The sequence below is a fragment of the Lissotriton helveticus genome, chromosome 9 (genome assembly GCF_964261635.1).
Source record: "Lissotriton helveticus chromosome 9, aLisHel1.1, whole genome shotgun sequence".
In the NCBI taxonomy this organism is placed as follows: Eukaryota; Metazoa; Chordata; class Amphibia; order Caudata; family Salamandridae; genus Lissotriton; species Lissotriton helveticus.
In genome coordinates this window covers 951,022,602-951,041,671 of record NC_136070.1, presented here as the reverse complement: position 1 = coordinate 951,041,671, position 19,070 = coordinate 951,022,602, and the positions used below count along the sequence as shown (strand labels likewise).

At 47.9% G+C, this 19,070-nt stretch overlaps 1 protein-coding gene across 3 annotated transcripts in view; it reads left to right on the top strand.

Moving 5' to 3' along the window:
- Nucleotides 1-19,070, top strand: part of RNF123 (ring finger protein 123) — a 1,600,675-nt gene that overhangs the window by 392,693 nt on the left and 1,188,912 nt on the right. The window lies entirely within an intron of this gene.

The window sequence follows — 19,070 nt, the reverse complement described above, 5'->3', positions numbered from 1 at the left end:
CGCTCCACTCTGGCACTCCTATGTATGCTATTCCACTGTACATCACTCCACTGAACCCCACCCCACTATGCCACTCCACTGTACTTCACTCAATGCAACTCAGCTCTGTGCCACTTCATGCTACGCTATTCCATTCTACACCACTCCACTATATGCAGTTCCACTCTACGCCACTGCACACCACTGCTGTTTACACCACTGCACTCTGCACTGTTCTAATGTATGCCACTCTACTGTACGCAACAATGTGCTCTGCTTCACTCTATGCCAATCCATTCTACACAAATCCACTCTACATAATTCCACTGTACCCAACTCCACTCTAAATCTCTTCCCTCTTCACCACTTCACTCTATGCCACTCCACATCACCCCACTGTATGCTATTCAGCTGTGTGCCAATCCACTGTATGCCACTCCACTGTACGCCACTCCAGCCTACGCCAATCCACCCAACGCTATTTCAATTTACGCAACTCCACTCCACTCGCTGCTATTCCGCTCTACCCACCTCCACTGTATAAAACTCCAGTCTATACTACTCCACTCTATGCTACTCCACTCTATGCTATTCGCCACACCTCTGTATGCTTTTTGATTCTAAACCATTCTGCAGGTCGCAATTCCAGTCTAGGACACTCCACTGTACGGTATTCTGCTATATGCAACTCCATTGTATGCCTCTCCACTCTACGTCACTCCAATGTATGCCTTGCCACTCTACGCTATTTCTTTGGACACCGCTCCACTCTACACTATTCCATTGTATGCCACACCACTCTGCGCTGCTGTGCTTTGTGCCACTCCACTGTACCCCACTCTACAGTACGCCCCTCTCCATGTCTCTCCACTCTGTGCCATGATACTCTGAGCCATGATACTGCACTCTTCGCCACTCCAGTCTATACTGCTCCGCTCTACGACCCCCTAGACTCTACCAAACCCTACTCCACTGTATTCCACTCTGTGCCACTCTACGTAACTCCTGCTACGCCACTCCACCACAGTTTACTCCACTCTACATTATAATACACTACTGCACTCCACTGTACGCCACTCCATTGAGTCACACTGTATGCTACCTAACTCTACAACACACTATACCATTCAACTGTACCATACTCCACCAAACTCTTCTCTACCTTATTCCAATCTACAGCACTGTGCTCCACTCTATTCCAATCCACTGTACTCCACTATGACAGTTGTTCACACACTGCAACACAGCATACCACTCAACTGTACAGCACACCACTCCACAATACTTTACTCCAGTCTGTGCTACGCCACTACACTGTACTCCACTCTACAGCACTGTACTGTATGAGATGCCAGAACAACTGTATGATACTTTACCCCACTCTGATATTCAGTTCCCCTCGACCCCACTGTATGACACTTTACACCACTCTACACCTCTCCTGTCTACCAAACAATACTCCACTCTGTAGCACTCCATATAATCCATGCTACTATGACACTACAACACTCTCTTCCACTCTGCTGTATGACACATCACATAACGACACGCCCCTCAACCCTGTATTGTACGAGTCAAGACACATTTTTATTAAAAACTAGCTTACCCGTTGTGCGTTGCTGCGATCTCCGAAGAAAGGAAATTCAAAGAAACTCGTTATGATAACATTCAATTTACATTGTCATTTTTATTGAAACTTATTCATTTTAATATGGAAAACATTTCAAAGTGTCGTTTTAATTCTATTTATTCATTTAAGTGCTTGTGGATTCACGATTTTTTGTTTTTCCGTCTGGTGCGTACATCAGTATTCAAAAGATTATGAGGGCCCTGGGGGGCCGATATTTAAAAAAAATTTATGCCAGAAACCTTCGCGGGAGTGTACTCAACAACTTCCCAAAGTTTCCTGGCGATCGGATGAATGCTGTTTTAATTCTATTTATTTATTCGAGTGCTTGTGGATGCACGATTTTTTGTTTTTCCGTCTGGTGCGTACATCAGTATTCGAAAGATTATGAGGGCCCTGGGGGGCCGATATTTAAAAAATAATTATGCCAGAAACCTTTGCGGGAGTGTACTCAACTTCCCAAAGTTTCCTGGCGATCGGATGAATGGTGTTTTAATTCTATTTATTTATTCGAGTGCTTGTGGCTACACGATTTGTTGTTTTTCCGTCTGCTGCGTACATCAGTATTCGAAAGATTATGAGGGCCCTGGGGGCCGATATTTAAAAAAAATGTATGCCAGAAACCTTCGCGGGAGTGTACTCAACAACTTCCCAAAGTTTCATGGCGATCGGATGAATGGTGTAGTAATGCATAAAGGACAAACAGACAGACAGACATTCGTTTTTATATATATATAGATTAAAGAAGCACATTTAAATTCAATGAAAAAACAGTGGTTAAGTATTAGTTATAGTTAGGAAAACTTTATTTATTCTTTCTATCAAAGCCCACCTTAAACTACTCAAACAGAAATTCTAAAATGATAGTTATAACTTAAATGTATAATTTACACACCACCTTCAAATTACTTTAACTTTATTTATTCTTTGGATACAAATCAATCTTAAACTACACAAAGATTATAATGTGTTAAAGTTAAACATACTTTTAATTTATCATTTACACTTTTCCTTCAAGTTATTATATCTCGCTCACCTCCATACGCACTGTATTGAACTGAATAGCCACACTATATTAACTACAACTCACACACTCTCCATGCACTGCTTATACACTTTCATATTATTTCACGTATGCCATATAAAATAATAGCATTTACAATAAGAGTTATGCCATCGCAAATCACATAATTTTTGAGTACACAGTGCATGGAAGAGTGGCGATGCCTATGCTGAATAGCAACGGCAAAAACAATTGACAAAGCCAGTGGGTCTGCTTTGGCAGAGCCATATGGCGAGCCCTATTGGCTTTGGCCTTTCTTCTTTTTAAATCAGCCCATGCATTTATGGGGTCGTTCTCATACACCACCAATCCCCAAATTTCTCAATATTTTTTAAATTTCACTATGAACTTTCAAACACTGGGAATGGTTTTGTAACACATTTTCTCTGAGAGAATGTAATATACTCCCTGTGGGTGTGCATTAGCAGCTGCAACTGTGTGCCTTGCTTAAAGGCTGGTGTTGCTCATTAGGGTATTTTCTGTTGTTCATAACATAAATCTTTCAAACTGCTTAAAAAGTATGCATCCTCTGACATGTACCCATACATTTATATTTTGCCTTCTATCTCTCAAATAGCTGAACGCAGTGCAAGACACTAAATTATGAAATGGCACCACATCCTAAAAAATTGGGGACCTCAGTTTGTAGGCAAGGGAAAACATAATTGGGACCTCTCCTATAAATTTTGAACTGTTTGACCAATGCTCCCCAATTTGGCATGCTCTTGGATGTTATCCCAAACATTTTGTTACCTTAGTTTGCTGAATATTGGTTAAGGAGGAGCTAAGTAGTTTGAGATTCAAAGCTGTGATTTCCCTGTTGCTTGACATGGTAACTGTAACTGCTAAAACTATTATTCTCCCTCATCCTCCTTCTCCTCCCCCACCTCCACCAACACCTAAATTAAAGGGGATACTATATAGAAGTGTTTATTAAGGTAAAGTAAACCTAATTGAGTAACCTGTTTTGGAGTTAAAAATACAAAATGACTTCCTTCCATTCTCTACTCAGTAGTAAACATTAAGATAGGGTACAATGTTACCATTTATAAAATCTCCAGAAAAGGAAATGTAAATGCACAAGTTCCTAGAGCAGGACGTGGACCTACAGCCTTTGGGTATACTAGGATGCATAAGTGGCTGTACAGCTGTAAAGACTAGAGAATCTTTCTAACATCTATAATTATGAAAAAAGACAGTAAGCCCAAATGGGATGTTTCACATTTCATGGAAAATAAGTCATTAATGGCTTTCAACAATGATACACATTTTATCATTCTACCTTTGACTTATTGAAGTGAACCTACAATCATGTCCATGTTTTTACTTACTGAAAAAAAACAATGGTTAAAGTAACATTATTATTAGGTGAATTTGTCAGTGACAACATTAACGTTTTGAACTAAAAAAAGACGAAAACACAGAAATTCACCAGTTATAGTTAGCAGGGCTTTTCTGGGAAAATGATATGTAGATTAGGCAAACGGCGCCAAAGATGTAGGCTAGTCATATATTGGTGTCCCATAGGGACCAACCTTAATTGGCTGGCCACCACATGGTCAACTTGTTTTGACAGCCATTACAGGGCTCAGGTACCTGGTGCTCATTAAAATGTATGCAGTGAACGACTGTGTTGGAGGGTCGAAAAAGGAACACATAAAAAGGTTTTTATTAGAATGTATCTACACTATAAATCATGTGTTTGTGGTACCACATTAAGTATAGGAATTGTGGTGTTTTCTTAGGTAACTTTACTATGTAAAAAATGTATATAATGCTTGAATTAGAGGAACCATGTTTGAGAGAAAACAGTTTTCTTGCAAGATGCGACTCCGAGATTATGGGAGATGCTCCAGAATATAAAATGAGAGCACTTTTTTCTATATGTTCGCACATTCTTCCTCAGCCATGTGAGAATTAAGTGTGATATTGTGAGTACACGATGCACCTTTAACAGCAGCAGCCTGTCAGTTGATTTTCCAGTGTTCTACTGTAGCTTCACTGCAGTGTTGCAATGAACAATTACAGCGCAAATATTTATTTATGACAAAGCGGTGGCTCAATAAAAGTTTTAAAATGTAAACCATTTCCTTTAGAAATAAGCTAAACCAGGGGGTTCTTATTTTCATAGAAGTTATGGTTAGTGCTCTAGCTAAGATGAGGACACATTTTCTATGAGTTCTGAAAGGTATATTGCTCCGATGTCAATAAAACATTGATATGCAGACTGAAACGTGTACTTTCAACACCAACAGCAGTCTGTCAGTTGACTCCCTAGTAATCAACTGCAGTGTCCCGTAGTGTTCTAATGAGCAAGTAGTGCTAACATTCTGTCATTATGATTTAAGGCACACCTGACGCCATGTTGATGGAATCAAAGCTGTGAAACTTTTAGCATTTCCTTAAGAAATTATATAAAGTTGGGGCTCTCTTGCTCATGGAAATGATGGTTGGTGTATTAGAACGCTAAAATGAGGACTCCTGTTCTATGAGTTCTTCTTGAACATCTTCCTCATCAATGTCATGATCAACTGCAGCGTTACCTCTCAGTTTTAATGAGCTACTAGAGTGCTAATGGTTTGTATTCAAATAAAAACTGATGTACTCCTTAACCCTATTTTGTTGGGATACAAGCTGTTGAATTTAAAGCCTTTCCTGAACTGAAATATACGAATATTGAAATGTTAATGCAGACACAAAGCCAGAGGGTTAAAATGTGAGGGTGCGTTGATTTTTAGTAATTTGAGGCATAATGCATTATTAACGGAGCTGAAAATAGTTAACAGCATCCCCGCTCCACATCTGTTTACTGTGCCAGTGCCCTAATTTTAAAACAGCTACATTTTGATAAAGATGCATATATATATATAGGTTGATAAAGGCAATAGCTGAAACACGTCCAAAATAAACTGTTACTGCAGCCTTATCACCATTTTCAAATAAAATGTTCGTACCCGCTTTGGAGTGCTGAATTACCTTTGTTATCCTGAAGACGTGTGTGTGTGTGTGTGTGTATGTATATATATATATATGTGTGTGTGTGTGTATATGTATGTTTATATGTGTGTGTGTGTATGTATGTGTGTGTGTATATATATATATATATATATATATATATATATACGCTCGCGTGTAAAGACACAACCACACTCACGGGGAGACTCTTGAACTCGCCTTTATTTGCCACAGTTTGCTTGAATAGCTTAAGGAGTTTCAACAGATTGTGATTCAAGTCCCATTTCGCCGTGGTGTTCCTGACGCGTTTCGAAGGCTCCCGCCTTCTCTTCAGAGGAAAGGGCGAATTCATGATGGGAATGCAGGTACCAGCCCTGTTTATGACCATGGCACGCCCCTGGATGGGCAGTCCAAATGTCCCAGTGCCTGATGGGACTGGTAGTCCCGTAATGTCTTGGCGTCCCATCTGTGGACAAAAGCGGACGAGTGGTCTCCCCTCGCCAACCAGGCGACATCACGGTAATGGAGTAGGAGACGGAAGGATACCCGTCAAACTAACAAGCTGGATGCTAGCCCTGGCCGGCTCCTGCCGTGAGGCTGCGTGGCGGTGCTCTGCGTGTGTGCAGGTTCACTGCTAGCTCGATTCCATCATGGCGCTGCTGCACTCTTCTGGCGGGTGCAGTAACAGAATGGTGATGGTTCCATCCTAATTATGTACATTTGCGTGTAAAGACACAACCACACTCACGGGGAGACTCTTGAACTCGCCTTTATTTGCCACAGTTTGCTTGAATAGCTTAAGGAGTTTCAACAGATTGTGATTCAAGTCCCATTTCGCCGTGGTGTTCCTGACGCGTTTCGAAGGCTCCCGCCTTCTCTTCAGAGGAAAGGGCGAATTCATGATGGGAATGCAGGTACCAGCCCTGTTTATGACCATGGCACGCCCCTGGATGGGCAGTCCAAATGTCCCAGTGCCTGATGGGACTAGTAGTCCTGTAATGTCTTGGCGTCCCATCTGTGGACAAAAGCGGACGAGTGGTCTCCCCTCGCCAACCAGGCGACATCACGGTAATGGAGTAGGAGACGGAAGGATACCCGTCAAACTAACAAGCTGGATGCTTGCCCTGGCCGGCTCCTGCCGTGAGGCTGCGTGGCGGTGCTCAGCGTGTGTGCAGGTTCACTGCTAGCTCGATTCCATCATGGCGCTGCTGCACTCTTCTGGCGGGTGCAGTAACAGAATGGTGATGGTTCCATCCTAATTATGTACGCTCGCGTGTAAAGACACAACCACACTCACGGGGAGACTCTTGAGTTCGAGGCATGTGGGCTGCTAAATTCATATCTTATGCATAGATCGCCGCCTAGTGTTGGGTCCGGTTGATTGCACATTGTGGTCCTGGAAGAGTCTTCGAAGTATCACGAGATAGGTGGCTCCTCCCCTGGACTACAGTGCGCATGGGCATCGACTCCATCCCCAGATTGTTTTTTTCTGCCATTGGGTTCGGATGTGGTTTCGACGTCTCCGTGTCGGAACCGATAACAACTTTGTTCTTAAGGCCAAAAGGCCTTCGTTACCTGCGTCGGTATTGTTTGCGTACGGTCTCGAGCGTCGTCCGACTCTCTGAGCCGGGAATCTATGGAGTCAAGTAACTCTTCGATCGAGGCCCTCTCGTCGCAGCAAGACCCGACGAACTTAACATGGAGCGGAGCCCGTTCAAGTTCTGCCCCGTCTGTGGGTCCAAATATCCACATATCGATGTGCATCCGGTCTGTAATAAATGCCTATCACCAGACCACAACGAAGAAAACTGCATGGCCTGCTCTAAGTTCAGGTCCAAGAAGACGCTCAAGCATCGGCGCGCGGCGCGCCTCGAGGCCCAGCGAGCGGCGCCGGCACCCGACGACATATTCGACGACCCCGCGGAAGAAGGCGGTAGCCATCATCTCCAGATTTCACCACCGTCGGCGGAGGTCCAGGCCGATCCCGAGGAACATGTCGAAGGACAGGGCCAAGACCTTGAATACGTCGAGGAGGTAGGGGACGACGAAGAAGTTTATGGGGCCGCGGAAGATAGCTCAGAGGAAGAGCTATGCCCCGAAGTCTACATTATTCAGGCTCAGGTCACGGGATCGCCACTCGGCCTTACCCACGATCCTGCACCGCTATCCCCGGCCCCGCCTTCTGGCCCGGCCACGGACATTCAAGCGGAGCCGCCATCTCAGATATCGAAACCGAAACCAAAACCTTCGGATTCGACGGCACCAAAGATGGCCGACGTCCAGCCAAAATCGAAACCGAAACCATCGGAATCGACAAAACCTAAAATGGCTGACGTCCAACAAAAAGTATCGAAGCCTGCTCCTTCATCGACTCCGTCGCCCTCAGGCCCACCGAAGTCGAAGAAGGCTGTCGAGTCGACAGCGTCGCAAAAGGTGCAGAAGGAACCATCCTCTAAGAAGGCCGTCCATCAAGTGTCAAGCACAGTTGTTCCGGCACGGACATCTAAGTCTGTTGACACGCCTTCGGACGCTCCTACGGCGCCATCAAGTAAACGCGCAGTCAAATCAAAGTCGACTAAAAGCCACGACCCGAAGGCCACAGGCACTACGGCGGCAACGGCGTCGGCGCCAAAGCCTCCAACGGAGCCGCGACACGTTGCAGCCGAAGATTCGTCGAGGCAAATCTCGACCGCACCGAGGGAGTCCGACGCCACCGAACATCAGCCGTCGGTTACCAAACCCTCTGCCTCCTTCACAAAGCAGGTGACCGACTCCCTCAAACGTATTCGGGAGAAGACTTTGTCGTCAACGGCATCGCCTCCAAAGACCTCGACCAAGCTTCTCTACACTCTGCCACCTAGGGTGGCTCCGAAAGCATTTGCACCGAGATCGGTGCCGAAAATCGCTAACGCGTCGGATCCTTCGACGCAAAAGGGATGCTCGGATCAACATCAAGCCTCAGAAGACCATTCTGAGCATTACATCGATGCCCAAACAGGGAAACTGACCCTCTACAAAAGAAAAATCACTTCCCAACCACTGGAATCCTATGTTATTCCACTAAAGAAGAAGAGGCCGGCACAGGACATTCCTGCCCTTGTTGAACCTATTCTGCCACCACCAAGAAGAAGTCCATCTCCTTCACCCACCCAATCAGGAGGAGAGGATGATGAACAAGATGACCAATACAATTTCCCAGTTGACAATGACCCTGATGTTCAGCAGGACTCATATGACGACACTGGGGACCAAGGTGGACATCAGGTGGTACAAGATCCACAAGGTTTTGGGACACGTACATCTCCAACAGAGGATTCTGCAGCATTTAATGCTTTAATAGAACGGGCAGCAGCAAATCATGATGTGGACATGCATGCTGACCCGGTGGAGGAAGATTTTTTGTTCGACACTTTCTCTGTCTCAGAAAGAACAGTTAAAATACTTCCTATGCTCAAAGGTGTCCTTAAACATGCCTCAAACAAGAAGCCCTACTCAGCCTGCATGCTACAGATCTCAGACTCCGTAACTCATGGGGCCATACCTTATATTGGCTCACCAAACGACCAGATCAAGCCAGTGCTGCGTTACAGGTCCTGACATGCCTTCAAACATACAAACAATGGTGTGCACAGACTACAACACATAAAAAATTGTGTGAAAGCAAGGAAAGTACCTCACGGACGTAACACCCGAGGGGGTTCCCGGTCTATAAATGATCGGTCTACCCACTTCTCATCATCGGTTACTTTCCTTGCTCGGAGGATGAAAGGAAATGTGCCAGAACGAGTGCACAAAACAGAAAAGAGAGATGAGAGAGGGAGTGTATAATTACACTACCTAGTAGGATAGAAAAAGATTGACAAGTACCTACACCCAACACCAACAAACATAAATATAAAAATAGTGAGGTTTGGCTGGCTGGATCGATTTTATTCTGGTGCTGCCAACTTCACTTTCATTAAAAAATGGTTAAATTGATACCATTAATGTTGTAACTGGACCAACATGTTTCATTGCCTTTCCATTGGTAATTTCATCAGGGCAAATGGTTGGGTCTCTTATTCTTTATCCTCCATAATTCATATGGGAACCTTGTGCTCGCACTTCATGAGTATACCGTCGAGCATCAAAGGACGTCGTGTCAAAAGATCACGGATCCGTCTTGGAGACTCCTCAATGTGAGTCACCGCTGCCGAGTCCCTCCGGCGCTTCCGACGTTAGGAGACGTCGGAAGCGCCGGAGGGACTCGGCAGCGGTGACTCACATTGAGGAGTCTCCAAGACGGATCCGTGATCTTTTGACACGACGTCCTTTGATGCTCGACGGTATACTCATGAAGTGCGAGCACAAGGTTCCCATATGAATTATGGAGAATAAAGAATAAGAGACCCAACCATTTGCCCTGATGAAATTGCCAATGGAAAGGCAATGAAACATGTTGGTCCAGTTACAACATTAATAGTATCAATTTAACCATTTTTTAATGAAAGTGAAGTTGGCAGCACCAGAATAAAATCGATCCAGCCAGCCAAACCTCACTATTTTTATATTTATGTTTGTTGGTGTTGGGTGTAGGTACTTGTCAATCTTTTTCTATCCTACTAGGTAGTGTAATTATACACTCCCTCTCTCATCTCTCTTTTCTGTTTTGTGCACTCGTTCTGGCACATTTCCTTTCATCCTCCGAGCAAGGAAAGTAACCGATGATGAGAAGTGGGTAGACCGATCATTTATAGACCGGGAACCCCCTCGGGTGTTACGTCCGTGAGGTACTTTCCTTGCTTTCACACAATTTTTTATGTGTTGTAGTCTGTGCACACCATTGTTTGTATGTTTGAAGGCATGTCCGGACCTGTAACGCAGCACTGGCTTGATCTGGTCGTTTGGTGAGCCAATATAAGGTATGGCCCCATGAGTTACGGAGTCTGAGATCTGTAGCATGCAGGCTGAGTAGGGCTTCTTGTTTGAGATTTGTTGAGTGGGGGACTGCCCTACATAGCCTCCTCTTCCCCTGGTATCCCCTTTGACTGATTGGTCCTTAAACATGCCCCAGAGATCTTTAAGGAACCTACCAGGGCAAGAGTGGTGAACCCACGTATCGAGAAAAAATACAGGCCAGCACCTGTAGATCCTGCATATATTCGCGGACAGTTACCTCTGGACTCGTTGGTGGTCGCCAATGCCCGCAAGAGGGCAAACTCCCAAACGACGGGTGAAGGTCCTCCCCCAGACAAGGAGTCGAAAGTGCTTGAGGCATCCGGCAAAAGGGTGGCTGCGCAAGCTGCCAATGTATGGCGTATAGCAAACACACAGGCACTATTGGCACGATACAATAGGGCGCATTACGACACCCTAGAACAGCTCCTTCAACACCTACCTGATGAGTTTAAGGAAGCAGCCGAAATGCTCATACACGAGGGAAAGCTTATCTCAAACGCTGCAATAAAGTGTGCACTTGATGTCGCAGATACAGCGGCTAGGGGAATTAACACTAGCGTCATGTTAAGGCGACAAGCTTGGCTTCGTATATCTGGATTTAAGCCTGACATTCAAACTACAATACTCAACCAGCCCGTCAATCCTGGCAGACTGTTTGGTCCAGATGTAGACACCACCCTTGAAAAGATTAAAAAGGACAACGAGACTGCTAAGTCCATGGGGGCGCTTCAGTCACAACAATTCAGGGGAAGCACTTTTCGTCGCTCAGGAGCACGTGGTGTTACCAGAGGACACTTGGGTCAACAAACACAATTCACAAAGGGTGGTGCACAATCCTCGTACCCCAAGCAGGGTAGAGGGGGTTACAGAGGTAACAGTGCCAAGGGCAGAGGCAGAGGGAACAACAACTCCCGTTCCTCTGCCGCCAACAAACAGTGACTCTCTGTCACTGCCCCCCGACCATACATCACCTGTCGGGGGGAGACTCCAGCAGTTCCTGCCAGTCTGGACGTCCATCACCACAGACAGGTGGGTGAGAAAACTTATCCAGTACGGTTACTGTTTGGAGTTAACATCCACTCCTCCCAACATTCCCCCAAGACACCGTCCTATGTCGGCAGAGCACTTGCACTTATTGCAGCAGGAAGTACTGGTGATGCTGCAAAAAGGCGCAATCGAGCTCGTACCAGTGGATGAGGAAGGCACAGGGGTCTATTCCCTGTACTTCCTCATCCCAAAAAAGGACGGATCCCTCAGACCTATTCTGGATCTACGCCCCCTCAACATGTACATACTGTCAGAACACTTTCACATGCTGACACTGCAACAAATTCTTCCCCTGCTCAATCAAGGGGACTTCCTAGCAACCTTGGACCTCAAGGATGCTTATTTCCACATCCCACTCCACCCATCACACAGAAAATACCTCAGGTTCACCATTCAAAACAGGCACTATCAGTTCAAAGTCCTACCCTTCGGGGTGACTACTGCCCCCAGAGTGTTTACAAAGTGTCTGGCGACAGTGGCGGCGCACCTCAGGAGACAGAACATACATGTCTACCCGTACCTAGACGACTGGCTTGTTCAAGCAAAGTCGGAACAACAGTGCGCCACAGACATGTCCCACACTATTCAACTCCTTCACAGTCTAGGGTTCTCGCTAAACTACCCAAAGTCGCACCTTCAACCAAACCATGTGCGGCAGTATCTGGGCGCAACGATAAACACCCTGACTGCTATGGCTCAGCCAAACCCAGTCAGAATCAACAGCATTCAGTCGCTAATCCAAAAGTTCAGACCGCAACACTCCCTGCCAGCGAGAGTGTTCATGCAGTTGATAGGCATGATGGCCTCCTGCATCTTCATAGTCCCACACGCGAAGTTGCATATGCGTCCGCTCCAAGAATGCTTGGCGAATCAGTGGACACAGGCTCGGGGACAACTGACAGACCTAGTGTTGGTGACCGGTCGGGCATACAACTCTCTGCATTGGTGGAATCCACACAACCTTTGCAAGGGACGACCGTTCCAAGAGCCAGTGCCACAGATAATCCTAACAACGGACGCATCTCTCCAAGGGTAGGGAGCTCATGTGCTCCACTACACTGTGCAGGGACTGTGGTCCACCCAGCAGCAGAAGTTGCACATCAACTACCTAGAATTGATGGCAATCTTCATGGCGATAAAGTCCTTCAATGTACATTTGTGCAACAAAGTCGTGTTGATCCGGACGGACAACATGACAGCCATGTACTACATCCAAAAACGAGGGGGTACGCACTCTCCACAGCTGTCTCATCTGGCTCAGAGCATGTGGAAGTGGGCCATTCAGAGGAACATTTTCCTCATAGCGGAACACCTCCCAGGAAAGGACAACCAGATGGCGGATCTGCTCAGCAGATACAGCCATCAAATGCACGAGTGGGAGATTCATCCATCAGTACTCCACCCGTACTTCCAGCAGTGGGGTCATCCAGAGATAGACCGGTTTGCCACAAAAGAAAACGCAAAATGCCAAAACTTTGCCGCCAGGTTCCCTCACCCGGAATCGCACGGGAATGCGATATGGATGAACTGGTCAGGCAAATTTGCGTACGCTTTTCCCCCAGCGCCTCTCATTCCGCTGGTGGCAAAAAAGCTAAAGCAACACTCGATGACTCTCATCCTGGTTGCTCCAACATGGGCACGCCAACCATGGTACACCACGTTTCTAGACCTTTCCGTGGTACCGCATCAAAGGCTGCATCTCACATCCAGGCTCTTGACGCAGAACCATGGCGACATTCAGCATCCAGATCCGCAACAGCTCAATCTGGCGATCTGGCTCCTGAAGTCTTAGAATTTGGCTACCTCAACCTGCCTCCAGAATGCATGGACATCATCCGGGAGGCAAGGAAGCCCACGACCAGAGCTTGCTATGCAGCCAAATGGAAGCGGTTTGTCATTTACTGTACAGACAACAATATCAACCCGCTAGATGCGTCCATTCCTAACATCATCTGCTATTTGTTACATCTTTACAAATGCAATCTAGCGTACGCTTCCATTCGGATACATTTATCCGCCATAGCGGCTTATCTCCAGAATAGGCAACACCTCTCTGTTTTCAGGGTGCCTGCCATTAAAGCCTTCCTAGAAGGACTGAAGCGAGTCATTCCTCCAAGAACACCACCAGCTCCAGTGTGGAACCTCAATGTGGTCCTCACTAGGCTGATGGGCCCACCTTTTGAGCCACTGCACTCCTGCGAACTTCAGTTTCTCACATGGAAAGTGGCTTTTCTCATTGCTATCACATCGCTCAGACGTGTTAGTGAGCTGCAGGCGCTCACAATCCAAGAGCCATTCATCCAAATACATTCCAACAGGGTAGTGCTCCGCACTAACCCCAAATTCCTTCCTAAGGTGGTGTCACAGTTTCATATCAACCAAACTATTGACCTCCCTGCATTCTTCCAAAACCCACAAACAGTAGCAGAAAGAATGCTTCATACATTAGACGTTAGGAGGGCGCTAATGTACTACATTGACAGAACACAACACTTTAGGAAGACACAACAACTTTTTGTTGCCTTCTCAGCACAGCACAAAGACAACCCCATTTCCAAAGCAGGAATAGCCAGATGGATTGTTAAGTGCATTCAAATCTGTTATCAAAAGGCTAAACGTACTTTAACAATACCCCCAAGGGCGCACTCCACACGCAAATTGGGGGCCTCCATGGCTTTCCTGGGGAACATTCCCTTGGAAGACATTTGTAGAGCATCCACATGGTCTACACCACACACATTTACCAAACATTACTGTGTAGATGTGCATTCAAAACAGCAAGCAGCTGTAGGACAGGCTGTTCTCAAGACACTTTTTCAAGCTTCTGCAGCTGGCACGGGCAACCGCCCTTAATGGAGGGACTGCTGTGTATTCTATGCATAAGATATGAATTTAGCAGCCCACATGCCTCGAACTGAATATGCTACTTACCAGTATGCATCTGTTCTTGGCATGTAGGGCTGCTAACATTCATATCGCCCGCCCTCCTCCCCGGTGCCCGTAGCGGCTGCAGATACTCTCTTGCATTCATCATTAGCATGGACATCCTTTACACTATTTAACTCCATCTCTGCCACAATGGCTAAAAACAATCTGGGGATGGAGTCGATGCCCATGCGCACTGTAGTCCAGGGGAGGAGCCACCTATCTCGTGATACTTCGAAGACTCTTCCAGGACAACAATGTGCAATCATCCGGACCCAACACTAGGCGGCGATCTATGCATAAGATATGAATGTTAGCAGCCCTACATGCCAAGAACAGATGCATACTGGTAAGTAGCATATTCAACTCGCCTTTATTTGCCACAGTTTGCTTGAATAGCTTAAGGAGTTTCAAGAGATTGTGATTCAAGTCCCATTTCGCTGTGGTGTTCCTGACGCGTTTCGAAGGCTCCCGCCTTCTCTTCAGAGGAAAGGGCGAATTCATGATGGGAATGCAGGTACCAGCCCTGTTTATGACCATGGCACGCCCCTGGATGGGCAGTCCAAATGTCCCAGTGCCTGATGGGACTGGTAGTCCTGTAATGTCTTGGCGTCCCATCTGTGGACAAAAGCGGACAAGTGGTCTCCCCTCGCCAACCAGGCGACATCACGGTAATGGAGTAGGAGACGGAAGGATACCCGTCAAACTAACAAGCTGGATGCTTGCCCTGGCCGGCTCCTGCCGTGAGGCTGCGTGGCGGTGCTCAGCATGTGTGCAGGTTCACTGCTAGCTCGATTCCATCATGGCGCTGCTGCACTCTTCTGGCGGGTGCAGTAACAGAATGGTGATGGTTCCATCCTAATTATGTACGCTCGCGTGTAAAGACACAACCACACTCACGGGGAGACTCTTGAACTCGCCTTTATTTGCCTCAGTTTGCTTGAATAGCTTAAGGAGTTTCAAGAGATTGTGATTCAAGTCCCATTTCGCCGTGGTGTTCCTGGCGCGTTTCGAAGGCTCCCGCCTTCTCTTCAGAGGAAAGGGCGAATTCATGATGGGAATGCAGGTACCAGCCCTGTTTATGACCATGGCACGCCCCTGGATGGGCAGTCCAAATGTCCCAGTGCCTGATGGGACTGGTAGTCCTGTAATGTCTTGGCGTCCCATCTGTGGACAAAAGCGGACGAGTGGTCTCCCCTCGCCAACCAGGCGACATCACGGTAATGGAGTAGGAGACGGAAGGCTACCCGTCAAACTAACAAGCTGGATGCTTGCCCTGGCCGGCTCCTGCCGTGAGGCTGCGTGGCGGTGCTCAGCGTGTGTGCAGGTTCACTGCTAGCTCGATTCCATCATGGCGCTGCTGCACTCTTCTGGCGGGTGCAGTAACAGAATGGTGATGGTTCCATCCTAATTATGTACGCTCGCGTGTAAAGACACAACCACACTCACGGGGAGACTCTTGAACTCGCCTTTATTTGCCACAGTTTGCTTGAATAGCTTAAGGAGTTTCAAGAGATTGTGATTCAAGTCCCATTTCGCCGTGGTGTTCCTGACGCGTTTCGAAGGCTCCCGCCTTCTCTTCAGAGGAAAGGGCGAATTCATGATGGGAATGCAGGTACCAGCCCTGTTTATGACCATGGCACGCCCCTGGATGGGCAGTCCAAATGTCCCAGTGCCTGATGGGACTGGTAGTCCTGTAATGTCTTGGCGTCCCATCTGTGGACAAAAGCGGACGAGTGGTCTCCCCTCGCCAACCAGGCGACATCACGGTAATGGAGTAGGAGACGGAAGGATACCCGTCAAACTAACAAGCTGGATGCTTGCCCTGGCCGGCTCCTGCCGTGAGGCTGCGTGGCGGTGCTCAGCGTGTGTGCAGGTTCACTGCTAGCTCGATTCCATCATGGCGCTGCTGCACTCTTCTGGCGGGTGCAGTAACAGAATGGTGATGGTTCCATCCTAATTATGTACGCTCGCGTGTGAAGACACAACCACACTCACGGGGAGACTCTTGAACTCGCCTTTATTTGCCACAGTTTGCTTGAATAGCTTAAGGAGTTTCAAGAGATTGTGATTCAAGTCCCATTTCGCCGTGGTGTTCCTGACGCGTTTCGAAGGCTCCCGCCTTCTCTTCAGAGGAAAGGGCGAATTCATGATGGGAATGCAGGTACCAGCCCTGTTTATGACCATGGCACGCCCCTGGATGGGCAGTCCAAATGTCCCAGTGCCTGATGGGACTGGTAGTCCTGTAATGTCTTGGCGTCCCATCTGTGGACAAAAGCGGACGAGTGGTCTCCCCTCGCCAACCAGGCGACATCACGGTAATGGAGTAGGAGACGGAAGGCTACCCATCAAACTAACAAGCTGGATGCTTGCCCTGGCCGGCTCCTGCCGTGAGGCTGCGTGGCGGTGCTCAGCGTGTGTGCAGGTTCACTGCTAGCTCGATTCCATCATGGCGCTGCTGCACTCTTCTGGCGGGTGCAGTAACAGAATGGTGATGGTTCCATCCTAATTATGTACGCTCGCGTGTGAAGACACAACCACACTCACGGGGAGACTCTTGAACTCGCCTTTATTTGCCACAGTTTGCTTGAATAGCTTAAGGAGTTTCAAGAGATTGTGATTCAAGTCCCATTTCGCCGCGGTGTTCCTGACGCGTTTCGAAGGCTCCCGCCTTCTCTTCAGAGGAAAGGGCGAATTCATGATGGGAATGCAGGTACCAGCCCTGTTTATGACCATGGCACGCCCCTGGATGGGCAGTCCAAATGTCCCAGTGCCTGATGGGACTGGTAGTCCTGTAATGTCTTGGCGTCCCATCTGTGGACAAAAGCGGACGAGTGGTCTCCCCTCGCCAACCAGGCGACATCACGGTAATGGAGTAGGAGACGGAAGGATACCCGTCAAACTAACAAGCTGGATGCTTGCCCTGGCCGGCTCCTGCCGTGAGGCTGCGTGGCGGTGCTCAGCGTGTGTGCAGGTTCACTGCTAGCTCGATTCCATCATGGCGCTGCTGCACTCTTCTGGCGGGTGCAGTAACAGAATGGTGATGGTTCCATCCTAATTATGTACGCTCGCGTGTGAAGACACAACCACACTCACGGGGAGACTCTTGAACTCGCCTTTATTTGCCACAGTTTGCTTGAATAGCTTAAGGAGTTTCAAGAGATTGTGATTCAAGTCCCATTTCGCCGTGGTGTTCCTGACGCGTTTCGAAGCCTCCCGCCTTCTCTTCAGAGGAAAGGGCGAATTCATGATGGGAATGCAGGTACCATCCCTGTTTATGACCATGGCACGCCCCTGGATGGGCAGTCCAAATGTCCCAGTGCCTGATGGGACTGGTAGTCCTGTAATGTCTTGGCGTCCCATCTGTGGACAAAAGCGGACGAGTGGTCTCCCCTCGCCAACCAGGCGACATCACGGTAATGGAGTAGGAGACGGAAGGATACCCGTCAAACTAACAAGCTGGATGCTTGCCCTGGCCGGCTCCTGCCGTGAGGCTGCGTGGCGGTGCTCAGCGTGTGTGCAGGTTCACTGCTAGCTCGATTCCATCATGGCGCTGCTGCACTCTTCTGGCGGGTGCAGTAACAGAATGGTGATGGTTCCATCCTAATTATGTACGCTTGCGTGTAAAGACACAACCACACTCACGGGGAGACTCTTGAACTCGCCTTTATTTGCCACAGTTTGCTTGAATAGCTTAAGGAGTTTCAAGAGATTGTGATTCAAGTCCCATTTCGCCGTGGTGTTCCTGACGCGTTTCGAAGGCTCCCGCCTTCTCTTCAGAGGAAAGGGCGAATTCATGATGGGAATGCAGGTACCAGCCCTGTTTATGACCATGGCACGCCCCTGGATGGGCAGTCCAAATGTCCCAGTGCCTGATGGGACTGGTAGTCCTGTAATGTCTTGGCGTCCCATCTGTGGACAAAAGCGGACGAGTGGTCTCCCCTCGCCAACCAGGCGACATCACGGTAATGGAGTAGGAGACGGAAGGATACCCGTCAAACTAACAAGCTGGATGCTTGCCCTGGCCGGCTTCTGCCGTGAGGCTGCGTGGCGGTGCTCAGCGTGTGTGCAGGTTCACTGCTAGCTCGATTCCATCATGGCGCTGCTGCACTCTTCTGGCGGGTGCAGTAACAGAATGGTGACGGTTCCATCCTAATTATGTACGCTCGCGTGTGAAGACACAACCACACTCACGGGGAGACTCTTGAACTCGCCTTTATTTGCCACAGTTTGCTTGAATAGCTTAAGGAGTTTCAAGAGATTGTGATTCAAGTCCCATTTCGCCGTGGTGTTCCTGACGCGTTTCGAAGGCTCCCGCCTTCTCTTCAGAGGAAAGGGCGAATTCATGATGGGAATGCAGGTACCAGCCCTGTTTATGACCATGGCACGCCCCTGGATGGGCAGTCCAAATGTCCCAGTGCCTGATGGGACTGGTAGTCCTGTAATGTCTTGGCGTCCCATCTGTGGACAAAAGCGGACGAGTGGTCTCCCCTCGCCAACCAGGCGACATCACGGTAATGGAGTAGGAGACGGAAG